This window comes from Zingiber officinale, chromosome 2B (genome assembly GCF_018446385.1).
Source record: "Zingiber officinale cultivar Zhangliang chromosome 2B, Zo_v1.1, whole genome shotgun sequence".
Taxonomy (NCBI): Eukaryota; Viridiplantae; Streptophyta; class Magnoliopsida; order Zingiberales; family Zingiberaceae; genus Zingiber; species Zingiber officinale.
Window position 1 is genome coordinate 142,957,003 of NC_055989.1, and position 8,988 is coordinate 142,965,990.

Sequence of the window (8,988 nt, forward strand, 5' to 3'; positions counted from 1 at the left end):
GTAGGACCGTTAGATTCGATAGAGGGGGGTGAATATCGATTCGAAAAACAAGAGTATAAATACGCAGCGGAAAAGTAAATGAACACAGTTATTTTTTACTTCGTTCGGAGCCTGTGACGACTCCTACTCGAAGGCCCGTGGTCCTTGACCACTTTCGTTGGACAATCACTAGCAATTCAAATATAGTTACAAGATGAACACAGAAAATGCTAATGAAACAAAGTAATACCGACAAAGAAGTAAACTAAAAACCGAATGAGCACTTTGTCGGAGCTTTATCAGCGTCACAGGAACGTAGAGCAGCAAAACCAGCAGTAGAAGAGTTTTCAGATTGATTGTTGATCTGAAGCTCCTGCCCGGGGCTTCTTTTATATGTTGCTCCGGGCGCCTGGATCCCTTCCGGGCGCCTGGAATGTGACATAGCTGCACAAACGGTGATGCTCCACGTGGCGACGACTTGGCTGGATATAATTTGCCTTCCGGGCGCCCGGATCCCTTTCGGGCGCCCGGACCTCCGGGCGCCCGGACCACCTTGTTCCAGAAAACTCCCTTTTCCTGCAAAACAAAGTTAGTCCGAGGCAATATATAACCTGCAACATAGATTATTAGCATATTTTATAATAGTATGAATTAGCACAAGTTAGTATGACTTAGATTCCGTCTTTCCGAGACCGGAATCTAGTCACGATCTCGACTTAGATATCCGAAATGGATCTAAGCCGGATCGACGCCTAATGTTCCCTTCCCGGGAACGCGTCCTCGCAGTCACTCCCCTCCAGTGACTTACCTCACTTACCTGCCAGACGTCCGGTCAGCCCTTCGACCCGTCTGGACTTCTTGCCAGCTATCCGGTCAGCCCGTCGACCTAGCTGGACTTCTCGCCAAGCGTCCGGTCAGCCCGTCGACCCGCTTGGACTTCTCGCCAGCTATCCGGTCAGCCCGTCGACCTAGCTGGACTTCTTGCCAAGCGTCCGGTCAGCCCGTCGACCCGCTTGGACTTCTCGCCAGCTATCCGGTCAGCCCGTCGACCTAGCTGGACTTCGTGCCAGACATCCGGTCAGCCCGTCGACCTATCTGGACTTCTCCTGCACACTCGATCAGAGTGTTAGATCAACAATAGACTAACTTAACCTGATTTGTCATTCATCAAAACCTGGGTTAAATCGTTAGTGCTAACCGCACCAACAGTATTGGGAAGTTAAAGCATACAATTTTGATAGTAATACAGCTGGAGAAGAAAGGAAATTGCAACTTCAAGAACTTGAGGAGATTAGGTTGGAAGCATATGAGAACTCACGGATTATAAAGAAAGGACCAAAATATTTCATGACAAACAAATCGAGGTTAAGGAATTCCAAATTGGTGACAAAGTGCTTCTATATAGGTCTCGTCTTAAATTGATAAAGGGTAAGTTGAGATCGAGATAAGAAGGATCTTTTTGTGTTACTAACGTTTTTTCCTATTGAGTGATTGAGATACAGGAATTGTCTACTGGCCGAATTTTTAAAGTGAATGAACATAAGCTTAAGAAGTTCCATGGGGGAGTTAATGGTCCAGTGGTGGAAGAAATAGACCATATCGATGCCATCTACCCGAGTTGAAGGGAAGTCTTACTCTATCTCGCACTTATCATTTGTATATATCCATTTTATGTCACTAATAATGAATAACATTTTCTTTGAAAGTGAATAAAGTTTCGGGTTCTAGTAGTCTTCTTATTTCTTTAGATAGAGCTTTCGGTTTTCTTTTTGAATTTTCTTTTTGTATTAATAAGTTTTTAGTCTCATTAGTAGTTTTTATTCTTACACATTAATATTTCGGATTTAGAAATAATGTTCATTGTAATTACCATTTCCTTAAGTTCGGTAGTCTATATTTTAGAAATAAATGGTACTTCCTTCTTTTGACAATTCTTTGTATCATTTAGAGTTTTGAAAAGGATTATTAAATTTGATTATTGAGTTTAGAGACTTTATGGCATGAATGAATTCTAGGATTGCGTGAGGTTAATACTAAGTGATGGATTCTTGATTGATGGAATGATATGATAACTTTTATTTACCTAGTGAGGTTTGAGCCTATTTGAGGGATGCACTTGTGATTATTGTCACTCTAGAACTTGCTTTAAGTCTTTTGGAAACCACTTGATCAGAAATTGAGTCGTCTTTATGAAGTTTACTCCATTATCATATTGCCCACATTTATCTTGTCTATTTTCGTGTCATGAATCATCATATCTTTATTCTTTTCTATTGTTTTATTTCTTGGGATGTGGTTACTTTGGATATTATGTGATGATTTTATTTTGGATGGGACGGACAAAAGATTAAGTGTGGGGGAGGTGTTTAGTCTTTGGTTGAGATCTTTTGTTTTGGTGGAGTAAGTGAATGCATTGAAAAGAGAGGAGCTCAGTGGATTAGGAAGGTTGTGTGCCTTGTGCCAATAATTCATACATTTGATGTGTGAGTAGAAGTTTTGTGAATGTATGGATGGCTCTTAAGATGGAAGAAAACTTAATTAAGAGCAAGTTCAATCAGTTTGAAATTCCGAAAATTGATACTATGGTGATCTTTTATAGAGCTATGGAAATCTAGTTGTGGCAGTGTGCAGGGCTTCAGTTTCCTCATTTAACATTCCATCGTTGTACATAAGTAATGATCAACACTAATCTGTTGCTGCTGTGAACAGTGATTTCAGGAAATTGTTTGAAACATTCAAGTGCTAATGGCATATGTCATTAAGAGATTTTGGGATGTTAAGATATGGTAATCTCCAGGATCAACAGAATGAGTTAGTTAGTAGTAAAAAAAAATATTGCAGAAAAGTGACACAAATTCAGATAGTTTGAAATGAGTGGTGTATCAAAAATTCAGAAGTAGCATAAAGAAAAGGAGAGGATCTGGTGATGTTTGGTAATATGAAGGAACAAAGGGTATTCTTGCATCATTAATCTCTATAAACTCTTATTCTAATTACTGAAAAGATGAAATAGTGAGTGGTTTGAGGCTGATTCTGGATGTATGGGAAGAATAAAAGAAGACATTGATGGGTTTCAATTTATGAAGTGAAACTTAATTCAAGGATTAGAATCTCAGCTCTGAGATGGAACAATTGTAAACAAAAGGGGATGTTTGCTGCAGTGACAGAAATGAACAGAGAGCGAGAATTCAAGAAATGCAGAATTCTGCATAATAATGAATGTGGCATTTTTGTGCCAATTTGGGAAATGAATTGTAATGGGCTAGTGCTGCTGAAACCTGGAAAGCTTTTGAGTATGCCATGATGAGGATCTTAAGAAGTAAGATGAAGAAGTATTGAGATTTGTGGTGGTTAAACCGGGCAAAGTTGATACAAAGTCAAAACTCTTTATAAGGATCCGGATCTGCACCTAGTTGTGCTACATGGTGGGAGATTTTTGCCATTGAACGAAAATGAATTCAGCTTTGGTTAAGATCAAGTGCAAAAGAGGATGTAAATAAAACAAATGGAAGAGAAAAGAGTGCAGCTGTAAAGGGAGGTTGAACACTGATTTTTAGAGAAGTGTAGTTTAGTGCAAAAGAAATCTGCATGTTTTGATCTGAACTATAGTTGATTATAAGTTCAGACTGATGATATATTCAGCACCATTGATTTAATATCAATTGAACTAATGTCCAGGGTTTACTTGTTAAGGAATTTTGCTGAAATGTCATGCTGGGAAGCTCTGAAAAGTATCACTGCATAGAACCTGAAAAGAAATCAGAGATGGCTGTGTGAACCAGGGATGAATGTAATCAAGAGCATGTGATGAACCAAGTCAAGGTATGAAGGAACCACAGACTTGATTGGGAATTTTGAAGGTGAATCTGCAGAACAGATTCTAATCTGTTTCACTGAAATAAGAAAAAAAAACCTTGATAGTTGGAGAGTTACTGAATGCTGAATATCAGGAAAGTTAATGAAGACAGTAGCAAGGGAAGTGAGCCAACTTCTACGGTTCTATAAATTGCAGATCAGAAGATAAGAGAAAAAAAAATGCTAGGCCATCTAATTTACACTGAATGGATAAGCTGAATGTCAGGAATGAAGTGAGATTTATAGGATAAGTGCATATTGTTGTTTTTCCCAGATCAAATCAGCAACAAAATTCAGTCAAGATTGGAAAGGCAGAATTTCATGTCATGGCTGAAATTCATCATCACATAGCATTCTAGTTCCATGTCTTCCACCTCGAGTTGAAACTTTATCTTTTTATTTGCTTTATCAGTATTAATTCTCTCATTCACATCTGATTTTGTTCTACTTTACAATGGTTGTAAATTTTCATAATTGTGCATCTTGATATCTATGATGGAGGTAAAAATTAGATGAGAAGCAAGCATATGGTAGTGCTTTTGCCATGAGTAGCTTGAGTGATCTCTACCATTGTAAGAATTGAGATTAGGATGAGAGCCGAATTGGTCTGGGATTTCGCTGTAGAGACGTTAAGCTTCATTTCAGTTTGATTTTCTAGTGTAATCCTTTCTGTTTCTGTAAGTTGATTCCGAATTTGTTATCTTATAGAGTAGTTTGCTTGTAAAATACCGGAAAAATGACGAATAAGGATAAGAGAATTTTCTGGAATTTTTAGAAATTTTTCTGGAATTTTTCGGAGCTCATATGACTCAAGTTACGGGGTTAAAAACGTGGTCCGGAAAAGCCTGTTTAGGCTACCTCACTGAACGAGGAAAAGTTTTATTTCTTTTCCTATTTTTTTTTATTTTCTTTTTATTCTTCTCCCCCGCCGAACTACTCCCTGACAGTTTCATTTCTCCCTTTATTTCTTCCCCTTTTCTCCCGACGCCGATCCCACCCTTTCCTCTTTCTCTCGGCGCCGGCCACCATGAGTTCACCGCCAACAGCAGCCTTTCCCTCTGCCGTTGCCTCGTCGCCGCAGAGATCTCAGTCTACCGCCGGCCTCTCCTTCTCTTCCTCTCCCGAGCGTCGGCCGCCGGCAAGTATCCCGTGCCCTAGCGACCCGCGGCTCCCACACCCTCTCGAGACATCGCCGACCACTGGAATCCAGTGCCGCTGCTGTGCCCTAAGTCCTCGTACTCCACTGCCACCACCGATTGGTCGGCACAGCTCACAGCCGCCGGCCACAGGAACCCTAATGTCAACTCCTCCCTCTTGTCGTTGTCCGATGATGCCACCATGCCCTGTCGCCACCTTGGTCGGAGGTGATCATCCCGCGGCCACTGCAGCCTTCCTTGTGCGCTGCTTGGTTGTTCGCCGACTACTCCTTGTTCTTGAGCCGTGCCTTAGACCCGAGCCAACAAGGTGAGATTTTGCCCTATGGATTTGGATTGGTGGAGCACCCAATTTTTTTTTTTGATCTCAGGCTGTGGTGTTGTTCCTTGTTTCCAGCAGGATCTCTAGCTTGTTCCGGCAGCCAACCTCTTCAACTTTGGATCAACAGTGATACATTCAAATTGAGGTAAGCTTCGGTTGTTGATTAGGATTGTTGCTAAATTTAGTTTCTAAAGGATGGTAGAGTTTGTGATTTGATGATATGGTTGATAGGTTGATTGGATTGAAGTGAATGATTTTGGATTTAGTTAAACCTAATTAGATTATGAAATTAGGTTAATTGTTGCGATTAGGGTTTTACCTAATTTGATTGGGGAGTTTATTTAGTTATTTACTGTATAAGTAATTAACTAAATACAGTATGTGATTTCAGGACTTTGTTTCGAGGCGAGCGTCTCGACGCGGGATAGCTTATCACGATCGACAGATATTAAGGCGGGTACCTCTTGACTTATCTTTTATGATATTGTCATTGGATATGCATAGTATTTTATAACTACAAGCAATGAACATGTTTGCCTTTGGTATGTCACTGTTTGATATCCATAACATGTTAGATTTGTCGCCTATGATGTATCCGTGCTTATATCTCGTGATTTGTTGCCATGAGTATCTTAGTTTCTAGAGTGACATACCATGTTTTACTGAGGTTAGGACTAGGTTCTGGACTTTTGGTTTCAGTCATGTGTATCGAGACTGTCTGATATTTAGGTTTTATGCCATGACTGACTTGTATACCTCTATTTGTATATCATATATGATTCGTGTACCTAGACCTTGATTCTTGATATGTGCATATTGTTGGTACATATGTTATGGAAGGAGATATGTTTAGAATCTAGGTTGCTATACCATAGAGGACCTGTATGCCCTAGATCCGTGGATTGACCTACTGATACTGTGGTACCCATATTATGTATATATGGATTTTTCTATGCTGATCAGGATATTCCATACTTATTATGTTCAGGACATAGGTTTTTGATATTCTATCTGACCTGTGTACTATAGATTTTGGTATGTGACCATAGCTTTTACAGTACCCATTTTGTATATATGGATATGGTTATGTTGATCAGTTTTTTTATGCATAGTGACATGCATCATGATTGCATCTTTGTTCGATTGTCGGCTCCACTATGGTTGAGCCCATCGCCAGTTACATGCACACACCCCACTCATGGTTTAGTGGTATATCGGGCAGATGTGTGGTGGTTCTCTTTTTAGCTCCGTTGGTCATATGACCCAGTGTGGTAGCCGACCCGCTCTATTTGGCTCCGCTGGCATTTAGTGTAGCAGCGTAGTAGCCGGCAGATGGTGGACTCTGTTTGGCTCCGTTGGTCAGGTGACTCAGCGTGGTAGCCGGCAGAGATACCTCCCCGTCATCGTGTACCGGGAGTTGAGAGCATTGAGCTCCCCCATCTATGATTTGGGGTCACAGGACAGGAGTACTCCGACAGCATCCCGTCCACTCGGTCACTCATCAGGAGCAGTGACGACAGAGTGCACGGTTGTCATAGCCCTACCCACTCGGTCTCGCCATTTGTGTGTGAGAGGACTGACTGCGTCAGGGGTGACCAGGGCGCATCATTAGCATCATATGCATTGATGTATTTATATTATTGTGATTGTGTTTGCTGCATTTGGTTGCTGTATTTTGGTTGGATACATACCTTTGACCTGCATACAGGATTATTGACACTTTCGGTTTGACGACCCTTTTATGCGGATAGGAGTTCTGGTGATCTGACTTCCTCGATTACCTTCGGTTTGCATATTCCTATATATGACTAGGAAGTTGTATTTTTGTTCTATTAGATATATCTTACTACTCATGTTCATTGGTATTTCTTTGAGTTGTTGAACTCACCCCGTTGACACTATCTTTTCAGTACCAGGTTATTTATGGTGTCGCTTGGAGCATCCTGTCTGCTGGTCCCCACGTCACATCAGAAGACTTATCGGTTTCACGTATGTTTTGTTTGTTTTATGTATCAGTTTGTTTAGCTCTGTACTCTGGTTTTATTTTTGGAGTGTTGACGTTGTTATGTGGTATTTTGTATTTATGTTATTGGTTGTGTAAATCTAGCTGGCTAGCAGTTTTGTGTTTTGGTTTTGGTACAGCCGAGTGGGCTGCTTTATTTTTAACTGCGTAGTTGTGTCAGCCAGAGGTTTAATTTGATATTAACTGCGTGGTGTTTGTTTTCTTTTATTGTTATTATTCCAGCCGCATGTGGCTGAGGTATATAGTGCTTGTAGAAAAGTTTCAGATTGTCTGCCGTACAGGGGAGATGCTGCCGAAATTTCTTCGGACAGAGACTCCTCCGGGGCGTGACATTGCTTGTCCTTCCCTGTTCTTTACATTCCTGTTCTATTTTGTTCAGCATTTACTGTTGATTTCTGATTTCTGAAGTATTGTTCAATAACTTCTGTTTTAGCAATCTATTAGTTGTTGAGATTAGTTGGTTTAATGAATTAAGTAATTTTTAGTTTGGCTAATTAGGAGTAGTGTTAAGCTTTTGTTAAACTTTAGTTCTGCAATACCTTTAGCTGAATTCCTTCACTAAGTTTCAGAAGTTGATTTTTATTGGTTAAGTAGAGTTAAATTCAGATTAATTCCTTGTAGTTTAAGATCAGTGCCCTAGGTAGCTTTTAGTTTAATTCAGAATTTGCAAGGTTTGATTACCGCAATTTGGTTGAGTTATGTTCATTGTAAGTGGGTTTGTTGTGTTTGTTTTCTTGTTTGTAAAGGATTCATTTCTGCAATAGAATAGACTTTTAGGTAAACGAATTAGTGTGATGTTGTTCGCAATTTTACTTTTAGGCTACGATTTCATTTAAACGCCAAATCCCAGTTTATAACGAAAAAACCCCAGAAAGTATTCTAAATCTGAGACAAGCACGATGTTATCATGTTCCTCAAAAAATCCGACTCGGCCCTTATACTAAAACATATCTTTGTGCAGTTGTGGGTTTTCGATTATTACATTAATTTGGGAGCTTATTTGTGGCATACATTAGGATAAATACCAAGTTATCCTCTAGACCGGTCCTCCAGATCGTTTGGACTTCTGCTCAGCATCCGAGGCTTCAGGACTTCTCCACTGGACGTCTGATCCCTGACCCATCTGTTAGAACCCCAAGGTTATTTTTGATGTGATCAACCAAGTTAGATTAGGTCCTATTTGGTTTTGATCCCCGTGTCTAAGTGTGCAGGAGCTTAGGAGCACATGAAGTCAAGCGGAAGACGCGGCTAGCGAGAAGGATGGCACGGGAGAGAGCCGACGGGTTCGGTGCATCCGAGGGACGAGGTGCCGTGGAAAAGTACATCAGTGGCCGAGAAAACGTACACGACGTTCGAGGGATGAGAAACCGGGGAGGAAGACTGCTCAAGGAGAAGGCGAAAAATTGAGTTCGGGTGAGCCATATTCCGGTGGCTGAAATCACCCAGGAGATCGCAGCAGCAAAAGAGCGAAATGAAGCTGCAAGTGCTGTTGGAGGCGCCTTCAAAGGTTGTTGAAGGTGTTGGTGCGGTTAGCATTAACGGTCTAACTCAGGTTTTGATGAATGACAAAATAGGTTAAGTTAGTTTTGTTGTTGATCTAACACTCTGATCGAGTGTGCAGGAGAAGTCCAGGCAGGTCGACGGGCTGACCGGAT

The 8,988-nt window shown here is 40.8% G+C and overlaps 1 long non-coding RNA gene across 1 annotated transcript; it reads left to right on the forward strand.

The window, feature by feature from the left end:
• The first annotated feature begins 4,782 nt into the window (after nt 1-4,782).
• Nucleotides 4,783-5,754, forward strand: LOC122049622. Its single transcript, XR_006131007.1, has 3 exons — nt 4,783-5,298; nt 5,389-5,455; nt 5,702-5,754. It is a non-coding gene; the product is annotated as an uncharacterized LOC122049622 (long non-coding RNA).
• The last annotated feature ends 3,234 nt before the right edge of the window (nt 5,755-8,988 follow it).